Source organism: Oryzias latipes, chromosome 12 (assembly GCF_002234675.1).
Source record: "Oryzias latipes chromosome 12, ASM223467v1".
Classification (NCBI taxonomy): Eukaryota; Metazoa; Chordata; class Actinopteri; order Beloniformes; family Adrianichthyidae; genus Oryzias; species Oryzias latipes.
Genome location: NC_019870.2, coordinates 3,937,542 through 3,959,624, shown reverse-complemented (window position 1 = coordinate 3,959,624; position 22,083 = coordinate 3,937,542). Strand labels below are relative to the sequence as shown.

Genomic DNA, 22,083 nt, shown 5'->3' with positions numbered 1-22,083 from the left:
ATCAAAGTCAATTATGTGAGGAGTGACTTTTTCTATTCTCTGTGCTAGTGCTTTGCAGATAATTTTAACATCTGCATTAATTAAAGAAATGGGGCGATAGCTTGAAGGACTCGTGGGGTCTTTGTCTGGTTTTAGAAGAAGGATAATGTTGGCAGAGTTCATGTTAGGTGGTAGAGATTGGCTTTCATTGATAAATTTTTTTTTTTTTTTTTTTTTTTTTTTTTTAACTTGTCCTGTCCAACAGCTAGGCAGACAGATGAGAGCTGAGGGCCTCTTGGGTTGGACATATTTTACTTTAACAAGAGGGGTTATTAATCTTCAGACAAACCAAAGGTATGTCTGAATAAACCCCTTTTGTAATTGAGGCCAAACTTTATTAATTTCAAACATGTCTGAAAATCTTTGGTGTTGGACCGGACGGAAAAGGAAAGAGGGGAAGAAGAGAGAGGGACGTTAGAGAGAGGGGGGGTAGGGGGTGATAACAGGAGGGGAAGGGGGATAAGACCATGAAGCAGCATAAAGCAGCAAGTTTACTGGTTGTTAATCATTATGGTAAGGTTCAAATGTAAAAAAAAAAAAAAAAAAAAAAAAAAAAGGGCGGAGCCTGTCCACACACACACTCAAATGTTATAAACACACCTGTTAGTTGCAAAAATGTCCACCTGTCGACATGTACACAAAACAGATAGTGTTCACACGCATACTTATGCCTTAAAACCAACTAGTGTGAAATATTTCAGTCATTCAGTCTGTTGAGCTAACACCTGTGCCCAGGTGAGTGTTTATGTTCTTCTAAAATGGATGGTGGAACGTGAAAAGAAGGAGGGAGAGTGCCCAGCCATCCCCACCCCAAGACCCCCACCGCACCAGCAGCGGCAGCCGGAATCCCCCCAACGCCACACGGGAACCGGCAGGGAACAACCGCCGCCCGGGCGACCAAGCCCGCCACCCAGGCCAGGGCCAGCAGGGCCGCCGCAAGGCCCCCAGAGCCAGAGAGCAGGGAGGCACGGAGGGAAAGAGGGCGCCGCCCCAGCCCAACCAGGAGAGCAGCCCCCCCGCCGCGCCGGGAGAACCCAACGCAGGGCCCCACCGGAGAAGGACGCCCACAGCCCCAGACGAGCACCCCACCACCACCCAGGAGTTCCGGGCATCCCCCCGCCCCAACCCCAGGTACGAGCCAGGACCCCCCAAGGGAGACCCACTCCGCACTCCAGGCAGCCACCCGCCCGGCCCACGGTTGGTCCAGGGAGGAGCGAGGCAGGGGCCCGCCGCCCCCGCCCAGAAGGGGGGAACCCCGGGGAAAAAAGAGGGCCCACAAGGGGTGTTGTAAATATGGCCCGACCAGGCTCGGCCACAGTTGGAAATTTGGCGGGGCCCAGCACTCAGGAGCAAGGACCAGAACCCACCCCCCAGGGACACGAACACCCCCGGCTCAGATGTAATGTGAACCCCCCCACCGCGCGGAGAGAGCACCGCCGGGCCCAGGAAGCCGGCACCCCGGGGACACAGCCGCCGCTGCAAAGGGGCCCGTACCCCCCACCAGGGAAGAGGCAGGGGACAGATGGTCCTAGGTCCCACCTTCCTTGCAAAATGTGTGTGCGTGTATGTGTGTTTGAGAGAGTGTGTGTGTGCATGTGTGTGTGTTTATGTTGGGATGTATATATTGAGGGGGGAGGGGTGTGTGTACTAAGGGGGGTGCGGTTAAAATTGGCGGGTAGGGCACTAAGGGGACGTCTCCTGATTACTCACAGTGACGTCCCCTCACCCTCCCCACCAAGGGGCCCTAAATGTCTAAGGTGCGGTTAAAATTGGCGGGTAGGGTGCTAGGAGGACATCCGCTGCTTGCTGGCAGTGATGTCCAAGCACCCCCCCTACCAAGGGCCCTACATGTCTAAGGTGCAAATAAAACCGAAAGAGGGGGGGCCCACATTTCATTGATAAATTTTACCGTTTTATAAAACGTTGGTGCCAGTTGTTCCCAGAATTCCTTATAAAACTCTGCAGGATAACCGCAAATTTTCAACGCGTTGGCTTTCTCTGCGTCAGTCAGTTGATCGTGTAAATGGTGGTAAACTTATGGAATGTCAAAGATATACCCCTACAAGCAAATATTTAAGACACTAATTTATAGATTTTGGTCATGAATTGTGCTTTTTAATCCTTGTGCTATCTGGTGGGGTCGAGATGACCCCATCCTTACACTGACGTGTTCTCCCTACCATGACAAAGGTGGATAAAGGTGGAAAGATTTCATGTAATCCATGGACACCAGTGAAGATCACAAATCATTAAACAAAAAAGGTTCAGAGCACTGTCTAGTGGGTCTAGATGACCCAACTCCCATCGTTAACGGGCCTAGGATAGCACAAGGGATCCTCATATAAGGCATGGTCCAAAATGCTTTTCAGTCACTTCCACCCATGCACACACACACATTCATTCACTGATGGCGGCCCTGAAGGCTGACTAAAGCCCAGTTTATACTTCACAGCGATCGCCCATCGCGCAGCCTAGTGCCTACTACTGTAGGCTGGTTTTGCTTTCGGCTGTCCGCGATAACTCTCTTCTGATAATCTTATGCCTGCTATTGACCCCCCCCTGAGCTTATGTAGCTTCTGCATTTGGATCCAGCTTTCTGCCTGTTCTTGTGACACTGAAAGTGGTTTTAACCCAGAGTGGTCATTTTTCTACTCAAAGACCAGGTTTGTCTTTGCGTCTCTTAACAGCTTATTCCATAGAAATGTATTTTCCATCGAGATGCCCGTCAGTACCAGGTGAGCTCCTCGTCAACATGACTAATCAAAATGTTTTTGCTTCTTTAAAGCACACCCGTCGTGTTCACTTACAGGAGTCTCGCAAATATAGATCACGTGAAACTAAACTTCTGTGGCTCTTGAGGTGCAATGACCCTCAGGTCCAAACAAGGTTTGCTGTTCTCTTATATTCTTTTTTACTTTAATTCTGGAAAATGACGCTTAATTTTGCAGCTTTTTATACTACATGCACCCAGAAAACAATGTCCTTCACTGTTTTGGGTTGCAGATGCGATTTACTTACAGTTTTCTGTGGTGCGTGACAAAAAAGATACTTACAGCTCAGCTGCAATAACAACAAAAAAAAAATCTTACTGGAAACTGAGCAAATGAGCAGCATCAGCAGGTTTATTTTAGAATCATTAATTCCACGGTAGTTCACAATTTTATGCCAGTTTAATCAAATTTCCTCGGCTTAAAAAGCCAAACCCCAGACTTGATGTCTTGATCCACCATGCAGGAATGAGCTACCAGAAGGAAGCTTGATTCCATGACTAGCATCCACCGCGTTTCGTTCATTATTTCTATAAGGTCAGCCCTTAATAATCACTGAAATAACAAAACACTAGGGCAGCTCCTCCCTGACCCGCTCAGTTTGCGGCTCACTGTCAAGGCTTTGTGTCGGCCAAGAGGTCAGGGCGGGTCGAGAAGGAGCCGGCGCTTTGGAGACTCGCGGGGCGGCGGAGGAGAGCTGGAGGTCTGCGACTGACAGAACCCACACGGCGTGAGTGGATCAGTCAAACCTGCCAGTCGCCGCCGCCACAGAGAGACGGACAGGAAGAGCTGCGACCGCCGGCGAAGTATTACTGGAGTCTGAGCGGAAAATGTAAAACATTCCAGCATGACAGAAATAGTGCTATGAAAACAGTGGAGCAAGAGTCCATTACTTTGGTAAAAACACCAATGAAACTATAAAAATGAGTCCTTCAAAAACTGACCTAAAAACCGAATACAGAGCTTTTAGCAAGAGAACTGAAAACTTTCATTTTTGTAATTCTTCGCTAATAAAAACATTTTTTTAATGATTAGATTTCCCTTTTGTCAGTAAATTAAAACACACTGGATCTTTTTATGCTATAAGTGTCTTTGTCATTTAAATGTTTTAGACTGGTTTTGACCTTCATTACATGACAGTTTGATGCATTTGTTGTGGACCGTGATGGTTCTGACTAATCTCTCATCAAATTCAATCATGAAAAACCTCCAAAATGAGACATAAATTCATCAAATCGGATTTTCTATTGATGCCATTTCATTTATGTCCATGTCAGTCCTAAATATGAACTTTTTTTTTTAAAGCAACATCTGCTTTAGTTCAATTCAAAGTTCTGGTTGGATGAAAAACTCTTTTCATGGTGAAGCAAAAATGGTCTCTGAATGAAAAAGTGTAAAATACAGATATATTTGGGACTGAGCCATAGATTAAATTCAAGACCTTGTGAATTTAAATAAATTTGATTTGAAAATTTTAACATGAACACCCTAGAAACTAATATTATGATGTAGATACATTTATCCTCACGAAAAGCCCAATCATGTATTTTTGGGACTGTATGTCACACCAGGGCGGTCACCTCCAAAAACTGGAGTATAAGGGTGTATTCAGACTGGACACATTTGGTTTGCTTTAAAGTGAACCAGAGTTCGTTTTCTCCCAATAATCTGGAACTAATTTTCAGTCTGAATACACCTAAGTGTACTCTGATCAGGATTTGCTCTTAGAAGCATGAAACAAACATTGTTTCATTTTAAATGTAAAAGATTATAAATGTATGATATCATGTAAACAGACACGTTCACTCATCGACCGCTAGGGGAGCTTGAGCACCTGCCCTTTTTGCCTTGTAATAAAAAGTGCTCTCTGTTTTCTTTTTGTATTAACATCAATTCATTTCTGTTAGAGATATCAGAAACAAATGTGGCTACAAAATCCCCCGGTACTCTATCGCAGTGTTTTTCAACCAGTGTGCCGCGGCACACTAGTGTGCCGTGGGAGATGGTCAAGTGCGCCGTGGAGAAATTGCCCTCATTAACTGATCTAAAAACATTTTCCATCTCCAGGAAATCAGCTCTTTGTTCATCCAAACAGGCCCTGATAAAACACTGAGTAGTTAGGAATATAAACGATCATAAAATTACTTTTTCTTTGTGTTTATTTAATTCTATTAAAGAAATTTTGATAAGAATCACGGTACCACGATTTAGCTGCAGCTATAACTGTGTAAGGAAAAGTCCCGCCCCTTTAACTGTCTCCGCCAATCATTCTTGAAGACTTAATCACATGTCATCAGTCTGACCAATCAGAAGTGGTTAAAGTCTTCACTTCCTTGTTCTTAATTCTGCTGATAAAGTCGCTCAGTTCTAACAAAAATACCAGCTAAAGCTGGTGGTTCATCTCTTAGAAAAAAACAGCCGCAACTCCCTGCTTTTTCTGCCACAATTATCACAAAAATCCACGTGAGATTGCGCGCGGGGGATGGGGGGGTGGGGGGCTGTCGATCAATACAGACCATGAATTTCTGCTTTTTTTTTTTTTTTGGATGCTGGTGTGCCGCGGGATTTTTTTCAGGGTAAAAGTGTGCCGTGGCTCAAAAAAGGTTGAAGAACACTGGTCTATCGAACCCATTTTCTTGTAATACGGGGGTTCTGAGCAGCCGCCTCTGTCTTTGCTGCGCCAATCGGACTCAGAACCGCCAGAGAGAGTTGGGGACGGCCGGGGACGGCCGGGGACGGCCGGGTACGGCGAGAGAAGCTGCTGCCCCATGGAGACCTGAAGAGACGTGACAATGAAGCTACTTGACTGAGTTCTGGTCTAACCAGCCGCCGTCCACTGATTTAACGAGCTCAAATGTGGTTCATATTTCAGAAAAATGCTCTATATTAGTCAAGGGGTCACTTTTTACTTTAGCCAGACGTCTGAGCGGTGCATCAATACAACACAGGGCAGATGGTGCAGGGACAGGAAGCTGGTACTAACTCCAGAATAAAACATAACAGCTTCCTCACTACAGGTCTGACACGAAATGTATCTGTTTAACGTAATCGCCTTCTTTAAATTCTATATCATTCAGTTCACAATCTCTTGTATTAAAATCTTTCCAATCTCAACAAAAGGCTGTGTTTGGAGGATACGAGGCAAAAGAGAGTGTAGCTGTGAATCCCAATCTAGAGCTAGAGTCACATTGGGTGCAGCTGTCAGGAACTGGAGGTGTGGGAGTCAAAATGCAGGAAACAGCGCTTAGAGGCAGAAACATAAACATTTAATAAATGAACAAAAACCATGGAGAAACAAAAAGCAGATGACCAGACAAGAACTGAAAACCAGACCCCTCTACTCACTGAAGACAATGAACAGAAATGAAGACAGCTGTGGATGATTAACATGAACCTGGAGTGACTGACAAAAATAAAAATACTACTGAAAACTGAACTCGCCTGCAGAATCCTCACTGATACACTAGGATCACGTTAAATAGGAATAATTTCAGCATTCTGGGGATAAAAGTATGTGTGTAAACGTTTTTCATATTAATCATGCCTGCAGCACATTGTGCCTCCAGTGTGTTATTGCTTTCTATGTCGTCCATAAAGTGAACAAACTCAGGTTGACAGTAATTTGTTTACATAAAAGAAATGACAATTGTATCACTTTATCTACAGTAGCTGAGTAGTTAACTATTAGTACTTTATTTTAAAATTTCACTTTATAAACGTATTGTTTTCGCTGCCGTTTTCCCACTTTGTGCCCATCTAAAATCCTGTGCACATCTATGCTGCCAAATCAGGTTCGTGGTAAGGCGCTCCTCGAATGAATAAAACCTTTGATTATCATTCTTGTTGTAAAAACAAATACAGAAACTGAATTTAATTAAGTTCAATAAATAGTGTCCCCCCTGTGGCTCACCTTTTTAGAGCTTATTTTTTCAGTAAAATTTGACGTTTGTTGTTTTTACAGTGCGTTTGTTATTTCGTGGGGGTTTGTGCAGAGACGGGAGGCAGATGGTTCCAAAAAACAAGGGATTTTTAATATAACAAAAGCAGGGAAACCAGAAAACCAACTGACGGGCTACACGGAGAAACAGGGTGGAAGACAGCATGGACCAGCACTAGAGGAAGGTAGTGACCAGACATTTATACTCACAGGACCGACGAGACACAAGGGGAGGGATCAGGGGAGAATGGGACAATGGAAGGCAAACTCAAACTAAGACAGGCAGGAAGAAACCTTCAAAATAAGGCAGGAAGTTGAATACAACACAAACAGAACCCAAACCACAACAATATTGTGTTCGGCGTCCTGATTGGTTGTAGACCATTGTAATACTCCTGCATGCTGTGTCTCCATTACAGAATGTTTGACTTTTCTATGAAGGTTTGAACTTTGAGAGTTTAAACAAGAGAGAGAAAAAGTCCATAAAGTATGTATAGTGAGGAGTTTTGAAGATCAACAACAACAATAATTGTTGCAAAAAAATAAAGATGACGACTGCAAGGATTTCATTGCAGGTTATTTTTAAAACAAGACTTTATGTTTGTTTGTAGAAATAGTACACCCATTGTTTTACTATTGACCCTTATAGAAAATAGATTTTAGAGTAAAGTGTTCAAAAGTATCAAAGAGTAAAGTAGTAAAAAACGTTAAAAGTCCCTCAAAAACCTGCAGACTTCCACAGACAGAAAAACAACCAGATGGCCGGAGAGAAAAGGAGTACCCAGCCTGGCCAAAATAAGCTGTAGGAGATGTGTTTTCTGTGCACATGGAGTTTTGTGCACGTGAGACCATGAATGTGTTTCCCTGTGTGTGAGTGTGTGCGCTGCCAAGTGATTTATGGGGCCTGTCTTCCTCTGCCAGCAGTTTGTCTCTTCTAGCATGGAGGATGAATGGCCCACTGTCAGCCCTGCCTCAACCTCCTCTGCTCTCTCTCAAATTACCTTTCTTCTTCTTCGTCCTCCCCTCCTCGTTACGTCCGCGCTATCTTATCTCCCCACATGCTCTTCCTCAGCATGCAGCTTGTCATCCTCACTTCCTTCCACCTCGGCCCGTCCTCTCCCCTGCCCACTTAGCTGATTTGATCCTCCTCCCCGTCGTTGGGCGACCCTGCCTCTCCGCCGCTCCCCCTCATCTGTCAAAGCAAACAGGCGTCCCCGCGGATCCGGGATGTGATTTGACCAAATCCTGACCTCTAATCTGATCTCTGATTTCAGGGACACTTCATTCAGAAAGTGCTGCATCCATTTCAGTGAGTCTGCTCTTTCATATCGCATCTGATGCTTCACAGTCTGCTCCTCCAGTTTGCTTTGAGGAAAGCGACTCAGGAGGGAAGCAGCACATGTGGAGTTCACTGCAAATACATGCACTGAGGGAGGTGTACAATAAGGAATAGCAGTTATGGTATCTTAACAGAAGAAAGCAAAAGAAATTCATTCCAAAGTGTGTTTTTGTTGGGTTTTACATACAAATAGACTGCAGTTTTTCTTGTTTTATACTTTGTTTCTTCTAATTAAAGTTACACTCTCCATGAACTTTTCGTCTTCAGATACAAGAGTATTTTGAAAAATAGGATTAATCAGATTTTATTCTTTTTCTGCCTAACTAGTCCTGTCCAGGAGCTTAACAAACAGATGCAAGCTGAACGCCTCTTGTGTTGGACAGATTTTACTGTTACAATAGAGGGTTATGAACCATTGGACACACAAGGACTATATTTGTATAAACCCCTTTTGCATTTAAGACTTAACTTTATTTATAATAGATTCGCATAGATTCGCAAAGAGAGAAGAAACTTGGAATGGGATTCAAGAGATGGGGAGCAAAATGGGGTACAAAAAAATAGCAGGGAGGTCAAGAAGTTGGAGGATAATTAAATAATTACAAAAATAGGAGATGGTAAAATTACAAAAAGAGGCAACAAGTTGGTTAATTACCCTTCTGAAAATATGTTGTCTCTAGACATATTAGATGTTAGATTAGATAAGTCTTTGTTCAGGAATTCATTGTAGTTTCTGCGATAACTGAAGAAAATCAATTCTGGATATTTACTAATGGTGGGAACTAAAACAGTTTTCCACATAAAAATACATTCAGCTTAAACCAAGGATTCATGTACTAAATTTTCACAATATTTTGGTAACAATTGTGCGAGAAACAAGGAAACACCACTTTTAGAGCCCATCCCACTAACACTGTTCTAAATCTACAAACTTTAAAAAACAACCATTTCTTCCCACGTAGCTTCCCAATGATGCTCCCGGAGTTAGGAGGCGATAGATGGAAATCACTAGGAGTTGTTCAAATTTGTTGCTGGTACTAAAGGGGACTTTTTTCAAGATGGCGGCCTCTTCCTGATGTCAAAGGTCAATAAAAGCTCTGCAGTAGTTTTAGACCTAAGCTGGTGGAAAGTGTGTGAAATTTCATGAAATTCGCTTCAGCAAAAGTCTTTCTTCCCATATTGTAAAAGAAATATGGGAAATATGCCAAGATTCACACTTTACCACAAACGGCCGCCAAGCTGTAGATCCCATGGCCATCGCATATCAATTTTAAAACTTCCTTTGGATAACCCCACATGTGTGTTTGGCTTTGTTAGTGCATTTTGATGTTTTTTGAGCAGCTTAAGAGACTTTACCCTTGTTCATTTTTTTGACGTTTTTTCCCCCCGCTGTGATGTCATCTTTTTTACATATATTTTTCAGGTTATACACTATGTCCAGAATTCATTTTCTCCAGGTACTAGGTGAGTGCAACGTTTAGTGAGTATTTGAGTTTGTGGTGAGGGTGAAGATTTTGCTCATTAGCGCGGCAGAAAGAAAAATGACAAAAACAAAATGGTCCTTGCAGTGCAGAACTGCTGAGGGACAGAAATAACTTTTTTAGGAACTGATGTCAGCGTTGTGCATCATGATTTTAAAGAAAACACAGACTATAGAATTGAATAGGTGTGGCATTTCGCAAAACTTTCAGGTGGGTCAATGCGTACGAGGAGATGCAAGAGTTGGCTGTAGAGGGACCACCATGTCTTCTTTCTTGTCCTTTTCATATAACTTGACTTTAATGATCCCACACAGGTTATGTATGACCCATTGATCAAATGGTCACTCGATTAACAAATGGTTAATCCATGGTGAATTGATTGACCGGTTGCTGGTCAGAATTCATTGACCAACCCAAAGGGAGTAGCTTTTGGATTGGTCTGCGTCACTCCGTGGTTTGTCACAAAAAGCGCCATGTGTGAAAACTACACCAAACCAGGTGAAGGTGTGAATGTATTAGTCTTTTGCAGCTAAATGAGTTAAGGCTACAGAACTATCCTGATATTTAAAAGAAAAAACAGGTACTCTGGTTCTATAGAACCCCTGAAGACCAGTAGAGCATTGCTTTTATTCCAGACTGTGTCCTATGACTATATATGCTTACCAGAAACTGTCCTGGGTCTGCTAGCTTTTTGTTCAGCAAAAACTGGGGTTTTACACATATAACAGTATAAGTTACCCAAATTAAAGATACCCAAACACTGTCCAATACATCAGTTAAACACTAACACCATTAAAGTGGTTTATTCCAGTTTCTCTTAGCAGAGGTATCGTAAAATCTGGCCTTCAATTCTTAGAGGGATTAACTGAAAGAAAGCAGGGAGTTCAGGCGGACAGAAATCCACATTGTGCACTTTAAACAACATGAAGTCCCTGCACATCATCGACCCACTAACAGCTGAAGAATAATGTCTCCTGGTGCCATTAACTGCGCTGTCATAATTTAACATCCCGCTCTACCCTCTCTATCTTTATCACTGCCGATACAGTAGCCATTAATCAGACTTGGGGCAGAAGAGGGGGGGGGGGTGACCAGGCAGACAAATTAAATCAAAAAATGACCTCTCTATCAATCCCACTTTCAACACATTAGAAAGGAAACACTCTTTCTTCCACTCCGCTCTTCCCTTTAGCACTCAGCCGTCCTGTGCTAATGGTAGATATACAGTGACATGGTAATGATCCAGCCACGGCTGCAGAGCACAGGCGGTATTGATCCTCTTCTGATGTATTGCAGGTTACAGCTGATTATTGGGCCATTAATCAGTCTGGGATTACCCTATCAATAAAAGTGCTTACGTTTGTTTGTAAAGTGCTCGACGGGGCGTAGGAGAGGCCAGAGTACGACCCAGCTCCAGAAACAAACACTGCTCAACAACGAGCTGGGTTTAACAGAGAGTGTCATGTTTCCAAACCTACAAACCGACCAAATAGGCTCACATGACACTGAAAAAAACAATACGAGGTAATACATAACTAATAGAATGGATATAAAAGTTTAGTCTTTACAGTTTATGTTAAATGTGATGCCTAACCATTGCTTGTTTTATTTTTACAACACCATCACATCTGAGTTTGCCTCTTATATGAAACATCAAACCAAACAAATCCAAACAAAAGTTTGTAACTTAGCCTGGATCATTAATTTAAAAAGGACAAAATGTACTACATGACAGCATGGCTAAAGTAATTACATATTATTTGAACCAAAATTTGTTAACAGTCCCGTATCATGGTGGTATCGCTTCACCACTTCATAGTTGAAACTTTAGGTTATCCCTTGTGCTATCTTGTAAGGGTCCAGATGACCCCACTCCAAACGTTAACGTGCCTTCAAGGCACGTTAACGTTTGGAGTGGGGTCATCTGGACCCCACAAGACGGTGCGATTAACCTTTTTTCTACAACAATTTTTGATCTTCACTGGTGTCCATGGATTACATGAAATCTTTCCACCTTTATCCACCTTTGTCATTGTAGGGAGAACACGTCAATGTAAGGGTGGGGTCATCTGGACCCCACAAGATAGCACAAGGGTTAAAAAGCACAATTCATGGCCAAAATCTCAAACTATAACTTAGTGTCTTAAAAAAGTTGCTTGTTGCCAGGACCTTTACAATGGCATATAAACATTGGGTCTGAGAATAATAATTAAGATCCGTGAATTACCTTGATATTCTCCCTGGTAATTTCTTTGACAATGTAAATAATATTAAGCAAAGACACACGTGTTTGATAGTGAGCTTTAAAACACACTGTGTCCATTTCTGGAAGTAAACTTATGCCTATCAAAATAAACCAACGGCGAACCATCACCTTGTGGAATTTCCTAAGCTGTTTAGAGTCATACTCAAATGAATGGACCAAAACCTCTGAAAATGTTTGAAAAACACTTACCATAACTGTCCGTCTTGGGAGACTCGGTTTTGCTGCTTCACACTGATTCCAAATGATTTCGTGTTGAGCTCTGCAGAGTTGAGTTGGAGGAAGCGCCTGCAAAACAAATGGAAAAAAAAAGTCACACTTCTTAGACTTTTACACCACGTCTTACCATAACACTGCTGCTTTGCAGCGATAAGATTCAAACAATGTGTGGGATGGGTTAATAAGACAGAAAAGGATCTTAGTGTTTTGAAAATGTGGCAAAAACAAGTAGTTTTGTACTAAATCCCTTTTGTTTTGGGGCATTAAAGTCTAAGACACATAAGAGATAAATACCAGATTTGGCTGTTTTTGTGACACTGCAAACAGGGTGTCTTTATAAGTCGTATGGCCCAGTCTTTGTCCTCAAGATCTATTTGTTGTTGATTCCAGGTCATCGTTGTCTGTAAAATAATCTCAAAAAGTAAATCTGGGGTAGCAGCAGACGGGTGAGTTGGGTAGACTTACAATGACCAAGGGCTCAGCCATAGGCTATAGTGCATCAGTTGGTGGTTTTCCAGTACTAATCATAGAAATGTGTTTTTCTTGGTGATAAATACAACTATTTTGCCCAGATACTTTTAACAATGTTTGAGATGTGCCATCAGGGGTTGCCACAGCAAATCTGCTTTCAATGACCCACAAAATTGGTTTAGTAGAGATTTTATGCCCTTCCTGACATAATCCTGTAATTTATCCGGGCTGGGGACCGGACCAGATCTGGTCCCCCTTGTGGCCACATAGGTAGGCAATAGGGTGAAGGATCTTTCTCAAGGATCCACACTGGATTCAGCTAATTGTGTCCCTTTGGAAACAAACCCTGGTTTCCCATACACCAGTCCTGCACGCAGACAACTGAGCCATCCAGCGGCTCAAGATACTTGTAACAATGTGGTACAGAAATAAAAATGAAGTACAGGTGTCCAAATATGACTATTTATGTCAACCACCATCCACCTCCTGTGTGTGTTTTATGACAAATAAAGCCATCCAAAAGTGACAAGAAGCATGTTGTCAGAGCCACGCATAATTAGCATCCACTAAACTGCCATTTATTACCCTAAATGTCAAAGTCAAACCTGACATCCTGTTGGTTTTTAATAACACCCAGAATATCCAAATCCCAGCTATGCAAGTCTCAAGTTAGTCCCAATTCAGTCTCGTGGGTCGCTCACTCTTTACATTTGTCTCAGACTCCTCCCTCAGAGAAAAACAACCTGACAGCATCTTAAAAACACATCCAGAACGTTCACTTCTTCACAATTTGTGGAGAATTGGTGGAGCATATTTTTAAGGCTCCTATTGTACATGAGCAGTGAGTGTAACCGCCCCCTCACTCTTGTATGCAAAGTTTTCATTCAGAGTAACACAACACTTAACTAAAACCACAATACAAAGTGAAAACAAACAGACCAACAAAAACATAGCAAACACTCAAATAAATAATACAAACCCCCATAATGCACCTCAACCTCAACCGATTCCTTAGGTGTAAGCATGGACATTGCAATATTAAAATAGAAATATATTGGAAGTGACCAACACGGATCTCCCCCACTGCATAAAACAACTAAATGTACTTTTCCAAATGAATTCAGTCCAGCAGAAAAAGCCTTTCGAGTCCTGAAAACCCACCACTGTATGAAAGTAAGAGATTGCAGTTCCTGAATGGTACTTCTTCTGAAAAAGTATTAAGAAAACATTCAATTATTAATTATTTACAATCTGAGATACAAGGGCTGCACGGTGGCGCAGTGGTTAGCGCTCTTGCCTCACAGCAAGAAGGCCCCCGGTTCAAGTCCCCTGGCTGGGGGACCTGGAACAGAACATCAATGGGGGACCTTTCTGTGTGGAGTTTGCATGTTCTCCCCGTGCATGCGTGGGTTCTCTCTGGGATCTCCAGCTTCCCCCCACCATCCAAAAACATGCTTCATGGGTTAATTAGCAACTCTAAACTGTCCCTAGTTGTGAGAGTGAATGGGTGTGTGATTGTGGACATTCTACAGACTGGCGACCTGTCCAGGGCATCCCCTGCCTTCACCCATAAGTGGCCGGGATAGGCTCCGGCAGCCCCGTGACCCCGAAAGGGACAAAACGGTATAGAAAATGAATGAACAATCTGAGACACAAGCCCAGAAGAAATGGAAAAATAGTGGACTGACCCACTGAGTTTCTTTAAGGACAGAGTCCTTATTTTCACCATTTTGTCCAGGTATCTGAGGCCCCTCCCGTTTTTTTGTGTGGGTAATTTGAGACGAACAAGACCGACAGAGCAAAAAGTAATCAATAATAGATTATATAAATATTAAATTATGTAAAAATTAGTTTAAAGTATGGATATTTCTTAAAAATAAAGCTTTATTTTTTAATCCCAGAAAAAAATTGAGTGGGGGTGGTGGTGGGGGGGTGCATATATTTTCTTTTGATATTTTCAAGGGGATTTAAACTTTCACAACTTGCTCAAACTTTAAATCTAAAGAAAAACGCGAGGTGCAGCTGCTCGGGTTTATCAACTCCAAGGTGATCTGGACCTGATGAGTGGGGGGTGGGCGCTTTATTTGTTAATGGGCGGCCTGCCCACTGGTGCCCGGCATGCCTGAAACCATACTGTGTAATTATTATTCTGTTGATGAGCCAACTCAAAATGACTTCAGTAAATTTAACAGTAGGACTCAAGACTTGACTCTATTGACTTGGAACTTTTCTGCTTTGCCTTGGTGCCTGCTTTGACTTGGGACTTGGCTAGAGACTGACATTCTTTGACTTGGGACTTTACTCTGAACTTTTCTGCTTTGACTTGGGACTTTCATGCTTTGATTTAGGACTTGATACAGAACTTGCATGCTTAGACTTGAGACTTGACTCAGGACTTGCCTGGTTTGACTTGGGACTCAACTTGGGACCTGCCTGCTTTGACTTGGGACTTTCCTGCTTTGATTTAGGACTTTACTCAGAACTTGCCTGCTTTGACTTGGGACTCGACTTGGAACTTGCATGCTTTGACTTGAGACTTGACTCGGGACTTGCCTGGTTTGACTTGGGACTTTACTCTGAACTTTTTTGCTTTGACTTGGGACTTTCCTGATTTGATTTAGGACTTGATACAGAACTTGCATGCTTAGACTTGTAACTTGACTTGAAACTTGCCTGCTTTGACTTGGGACTCAACTTGGACCTTGCATGCTTTGACTTGAGATTTGACTCGGGACTTGCCTGGTTTGACTTGGGACTCAACTTGGGACCTGCCTGCTTTGACTTGGGGCTTTCCTGGTTTGATTTAGGACTTTACTCAGAACTTGCCTGCTTTGACTTGGGACTCAACTTGGACCTTGCATGCTTTGACTTGAGATTTGACTCGGGACTTGCCTGGTTTGACTTGGGACTCAACTTGGGACCTGCCTGCTTTGACTTGGGATTTGACTCTGGACTTTAGGACAAAGACCTGAGACTTACTTGGGACTTACAAAACAATGACTTGGTCCCACCTCTGGTTTCAAAAACCCTTTGTTTTCAATGACAAATATAAAAAACACTTCACAACCTTACCCCCCCCCCCTCCTTAAATTAACAGGCAGATAAAAAGATACTGCTGCTGTCGACCCGCCAACAGCTTTACAGTGCACCGTAAAACAGGAGGAGGAGACGGAGGGTTGCTGTTGCTTAAATCCCACCAGAACCTACAGCCTTAGCCTGGGACACACTTTTACAACAGCCAGCAAATTGAGAGTAGTGATTTTCCTATAAAAGCCTTCAAGAACAGGAGAGCCTGGAGCCTGGAGAGTTTAATGAGAAGGTTTGATGGCTGCCCCTGTCAAACAGACCGACTTCCCTGCCAAACACTGCTCCCCCCGTGTTTTATTTGTGAGTGTGTTCGAGTAACTGATTAAACATCCCAGGACCGCTTGGATGTGCTGCCAGTGGTCCCCTTGCTGCCTCCTGGTACCGCCGTTGTAAAACCTGACTTGACAGCGGCCTCGTAAAGCAGACATAATGCTGTCGTAAACATGTCACGACACCTGTCATAAACATTAATGACTGTTTATGAATGAAGATGATGAATCGGAGCGCCTGGGCTGCTCTGGAAGCGGTGTGGCAGCTTTGAGAGTCCACGCTGTGATCTGTTTTTTAGCTCCAAACAGCTCAGCTCTGCAGGGAAACATTCAGAACACCGAGCTCTTTGCCGGTTATTAAACCCTTTAATCCGCGAGGCTCTTAATAAAACACTAAACTCATTTTTCTAGCATGTAAAAACAATTTAGCATCTGGTTCTTTGGGCGAGCTGCAGCTCTGCAGCCCCTCTGCAGCTAATAGAAACGTGTTCTGCAGAATTGCAGGCTTGGCGCTGAACTCAGGAACAGTTAGCTTTAATCCTATTTTCCCTTCAGGTGGGCCAGTGGGCCTGCCTGCAGTTCTTGGAGATAAACATCAGCGTACACTCTGTATGACCCCGCACCCAACTACTGAGGCGCACACACATGCATGCAGGTGCCAGGACAGCAAAGACTGCTTTGTCAAAGTATGAATTATGGATCACGGCGTGACAGGCTGTATTTAAGTGATGTCAGCAGATCCAATAAGGCTATAAGGAACAGATGTATGTGAGCTTCATAAACTTTATGTGCTGCGCTGTCAGACATCCCTAAGGGGACAGTCTAAGACAAATGTGTTGGTAATTTAGAAGTGTGCTTAAACCCCCATTATTCTTTCCTCTGCACGCTCTCCGGAGATCTGCTGCACTCATTTATCATCAGCTGCGCGGCGGCATGCGCCCACAGAAAAGCAGGGAGAAAAATGAGGGGATGTCGCTTTGGAGATTCCATCAGACCGGAAGTTTTCAAGGATCGTTCCGATTCCTCCCGACTTTTGTGCCGCTTTGGAGGTTGTCGCCGTTACAGCAGCTGGTGGTGCAATTGTGGCGATGAGAAGCTACAAAAACTCACTCCAATATAAAATCATGTTTTGATTGTTTTTTTTTTGAAGATGGAGGACATTTTTTTTAAGAAATAACATCAATTCTGCATTTCTGAGTATTTATTTATTCAAAACATGGTTAATCTGGAGCAGATGAAAAACATGCAGTGGTACAAAGCCTGTAGCTATCACACAGGTGTTACAGTGGGCGGGACACAAGCTCCCTTCTGCGCTCCATTCTGATCCATCCACTTGCAGACTAATGGATCCATGTACAGTGAAGCAAAATGTGTTTAATCAGCCACCAATTGTGCAAGTTCTCCCACTGTTGTTGGTGTTTTGGCCCATTCTTCCATGCAGATCTCCTCTACAGCAGTGAGGTTTTGGGGCTGTTGCTGGCCAACATGGACCTTTAACTTCCTCTAAATATTTTCTATGGGTTTGAGATCTGGAGACTGGCTAGGCCACTCCAGTAACGTGAAAGGCTTCTTACAAAGCCACTCCTTCATAACCTGGGTTGTGTGTTTGGGATCGTTGTCATGTCATTGTTGTTGTCATCATCTTCAGTCCCCATGCTGATGGAAGGAGGTTTTCACTCGTTCATTCTTTCCTTTACACAGATCAGTCGTCCTGGTCGCTTAGCTGAAAACAGCCCCAAAGCATGATGTTTCCACCCCCATGCTTTACAGTAGGTATGGTGTACTTAGGATGCAACTCATCATTCTTACCAAAAAGTTCTATTTTGGTTTCATTTGACCATTGGACATTCAACCTATCCTTTTCTGGGTCATCCAAATGCTCTTCAGCAAACTTTAGAGGAAGCTGTAGTGGTGTCCTAAAGTGTTTTTTAAGGAGGAACTGTATTGACTTGGGGCTGCCAATCCCTCCACTGGTAAGGTGATCGGGGAGAAACGCATTTCTTCATGTTGGTGTGCTCTGAAGCACAGAAGTTCACATTTAAATGTAAGTGATGTCTTTTCTGTTTTTGCATGACTTTTTAAATTCATAAAATAGATCTTATGTATTTTCCAAGTGCTGGCAGCTACGCACTGACGTAGATGACCGGCGACCATTGATGACGTCAACAAGTGGTTGTAACGTCCACATTCAAAGACATTGTTTTCTTCCATATCTCTCTTCATTTGGAGGGATAAACATAGGGACAAAGAGAAGTCATAGGGGTGGGGGCCCTAGAAAATGACACAGGTTTTCTTAAAGTTGGCCATAAATGGCATAATCATATTTAAAAGACCACTAGGAATGCTTGAAGTGGGATTTGAAAGGGAAGGAAACATAACGCCAGGAGTTGAAACACACACGTGTGTTTCTTACCACTCATTTTATGATCCTAACTTAATTCTCAAAATTCTCATATCAACTGCGTCTTAAAGAAATCCCAGCAGCACTTGAGGTGACGTAAGGTCATATCAGAGAAGTTGGTGCCCCAAATTTGCGCTACAGAACCTGGATTTTAGTAAGGATTCAAGTGCAGATGACTTATCAGGAGAGCTATTCCAGTTTCAAGCGAACACCTTTAAAAACAGTGAAGAATGTCCTTTTGCTTCATCTGTCTTTTTCTAATTTTACAGCCTCGGCTGTCAGTCCCCCCCCAACTCCCTAACAAACATCCCTTGAGGTATTCAAAGCTCTTGAAACTCTGCACCAAGCAAAATGAAACGTGTTATGGTGTGAAAATGTAGCAGCACATAATCCTAGCGGGTGCATCTATCACGGCACGCAGACACTGAGGATGACACTGTTCATTGCAAGGTTACAGTAAATCATGCTGTGACGGTTTAATCCCGCCGATTGTTTACAGGAAGAGAGGGAATTCAATTTCCTAGCAGGCGCGGGTAAAGGTATGCAAATACCGTCCAGGCGAGGGCACGACGAGAGCCTGCACAGTCGCAGCGGGGAGGCGGAGGGGTTGTTTTCTCTGGGGTCTCGCACCTTTCATGCTGCTCGGAGAGATTACATTTCAGAAAAAACGCCACAGACGAGACGGACAGGATAATCAATCACGTGCGTTTAAAGCACACGCACGCAAACACACACACACGGAGGGACGTGTGCGGCGCTGTAATGTCTGCTGGCTGTGTCTGTTTGCCGGAGTCATAAATCAATGCTGAGCTGTCAGAGCATCCAACATGAGCCGGAGAGCAAAATAGAGCAGCGGTCCCGTCTGCTGCATGATCTGCTACACTCTCCTCAGTTTTGTACGGGGACAAGGCCAAGTGACCGAGCACAGAGGATGCTGATGATCCACTGGCTGTGTTTGTGTGTGTGTGTGTCCTGGCCACTGTGGCAGACAGCAACCTAATTAATGAAACAGCAGAACTGGCTCACAGGTGACCTCATTATTCTCCCCTCCAATCTTGCGGATAACAGGGTGTTGCCTCCGTCACCCACACCTGCCCTCTATCCCAGAGTGTCTGTCTCATGCTTTCACCGCCATGAATCAGCGCCGCAGACCAGCATCACACTGTTTTGATAGCAGCTCTCCTGTTTACCTCAGTAATTATAACACCCAGGCTCACATTGCTCCAGTAAATCTCCCAGAAAAAGTCCGCAACAGGAAAATACAAGTAAACAAGGGCTGGCGGGATGCAGATGCCGAGGAAAGAACATGAAGATTCTTGTTATGATTATTATTATGTCATCTCCCTGTGTTTGGAATTTCCCGATCAGTGCTGCCTCTGCCTTTGTTTATCCATGAACAGAACCAGCATGAAAGGGAACGAAGGGAAGGAATCAGGGGAACGACAAATATGTGGGATGCTGGAAACGTTGAGTCGGTAATGTTTTACCAAACAGGTGTCAAAACACCCCAAAGACAGGAATCCAGATTTAGATCCATGAGGGACTCCAAGTCAGATTTCAAGTCTTTGAAAAGGTTTTGCTTTGAAAATTTTGACAGAAGAAAAGTTTGAAAATGGAGCAAATCATCATATATCTTGTGCTACTTCGTCGTCACTTCTACAAACACGATATTTAGAACTTTTTATCTGTTAAGAAAACTAAATTTACACTAAAGAAACACTAAATACTTAAAAGCTTAATTTATTTCAGTTAGTTAGCGATTTAGTTTTTTTATAGGTGCAACCACTGAGTGAATTAATCACAAAAAGTGTTTCAAAAACTTTTAGGAAAACCAAAACTAGCTGTTTGAGCCCCCCAAGGCCACTCAGACACTGGATAAACGCCATACAAATTCCTGATTCTAAATCCTTCAGTTTAATGAAAAGAAAAAGAAAAATTCTAACTTTTAAGCTAAATATGTGGAAATAAGTCAATAAGAGAACACAAGTCCAATTCGCTAAAGTGGCTGAATAGTGTAGGACTGTCACATGGTTTGTCTTACAGGGGGCGCAATGAGGTTCATCCAGTGTAGGTCCTTGGGCAAGACCCTTCACACTACTGCCCAACTATAGCCACAAAGAAGCCCGGGTCTGGGTCAACCTGCGCCGGTCCCCAACCCGGATAAAACACAGGTTTGTATCAGGAAGTGCATCCGGCGTAGAACTCCCTGCCAAACCCCCTGTGCCATCAGTGAACGCTGATTCACTGTGGCGACCCCTGAAGGGCTTTGCCGAAAGGCGAACAACAAGGCCAATTCAATAGTTAGGTGTTTGAGTGTGAAGTTCATTTTAAGTTCACGTGCACACGCCCCCAACGACACGCGTTCAAGCGACTACTTTCAAAGAGAAGTATGAACGTGTGCGTAAATGTGAGTTTCCTGATCCTGCATTGAACACTCTTGCGTTAACGCGTCGCTTTGCAAGTTTCTACAACAGTCTTCGGACTCCACAAATAAAACACGGAACGTGGGTTGAAAGTTAAACCAGGCTGAACTTTGGTAGTGACGTGTGGATGGGGTCCATTTAAGCTTTTTTTGTAATTGTTCAAGTATTGACGTCATGTCTACTCTGTGCTGTTTGACATTGTTCCCAATGTCTACATGTTTCTTTTGTTTTTACGTGCCTTAGGCAACAGATGTAACTTAGCTATATCTGGCATATTTATGTTCTAGTTATGCTAAAACATTGATTAATGTGCATTGTCCTAATGCAAATTCATTTGATAATTCTAAGGAGAAAGAGGAGGCCAGATATGGACTTTAGCAAAGACAGTGTTGCACAGGACAACAAAGATTTGAAGAAAAATCCCTTTCGAGGAAAATACATGTGCATGACAAAAACGCAAAGTGCTCTGTAAAATTATAATTGTTTCAGGTTGCATTCAATGAGACAAATTGCATACAAATCTAGAGGAGCGAAAGCCGCGGCTTCAAGGCACTGAGGATGTCAAGGGTTTTTTTCTCATTTGAGCGAACTTGCTTTTGAATAGCAAAACAGACCTTTTATATGCAAAACCTCCAAGTGCAGGAGCTGTCTGGGTAAGTACATGTTTGGGCTGTCAGGGCTGAGATGTGCACAGCTGAGAGCTGCTGTAAGGAGATCTGCTGCTGCTGATGGTGGTGATGATAGTGCAGCTTATTGGCCTGTAACTCTGCTGCCTGCTGTAATAGCTGCACTGACAGATACAGACCACCCACTTTCTTCAGGCCACAAGGCATTCATCATACTCCCAAGATTTTTTCCCCTCCCGTCCAGCATGTCAACCCGAGGCAAGAAAAGCATATACAAAACACACAATCTGCACATTTTCCAAGCACGTAATGCTAGAAGTGCGCAGCCTGCCAGAATGACAAGCTATCATGATAGTAACTTTCTGGTTCCAGTTGAAGAGTCGACCACATTGGACGAGGCCAAAAGCGTGGGCTTCCCTCATTTATTCATTTTCTCATGCAGGATTTTTCCTTCCAATTCACACAAACAGCAATTTTACTGGAAGACAAAGAATCTGCAAAAATGTGTCCTTATAAAATAAGAAAAACAGGAAGTGAGGCAATGTTTAAATCAGCTTCCAGGTCAAGTTTTAACCACTGACTGTATATGAGAACTGGACCGAGTGAGTGTGACGTCACCCATACGGCCTCAACAAAGCAAAAAGCAATTCAGTCGCTTTTTTTTTTTTTTGAGTGCCACCATGTTGGATCCAGATGTCGCTGGTAAGCAACAAGTTGGTTTGAGTCAATGTTTCTATGGCAACCACTCTCAACAATCAGG

At 43.2% G+C, this 22,083-nt stretch overlaps 1 long non-coding RNA gene across 1 annotated transcript in view; it reads right to left on the bottom strand.

Moving 5' to 3' along the window:
- Positions 1-22,083, bottom strand: part of LOC110016030 — a 52,531-nt gene that overhangs the window by 23,307 nt on the left and 7,141 nt on the right. The window contains exon 3 of the long non-coding RNA XR_002874345.1: positions 12,020-12,115. This is a non-coding gene — a long non-coding RNA (uncharacterized LOC110016030). The remainder of the gene's footprint in view (positions 1-12,019; positions 12,116-22,083) is intronic.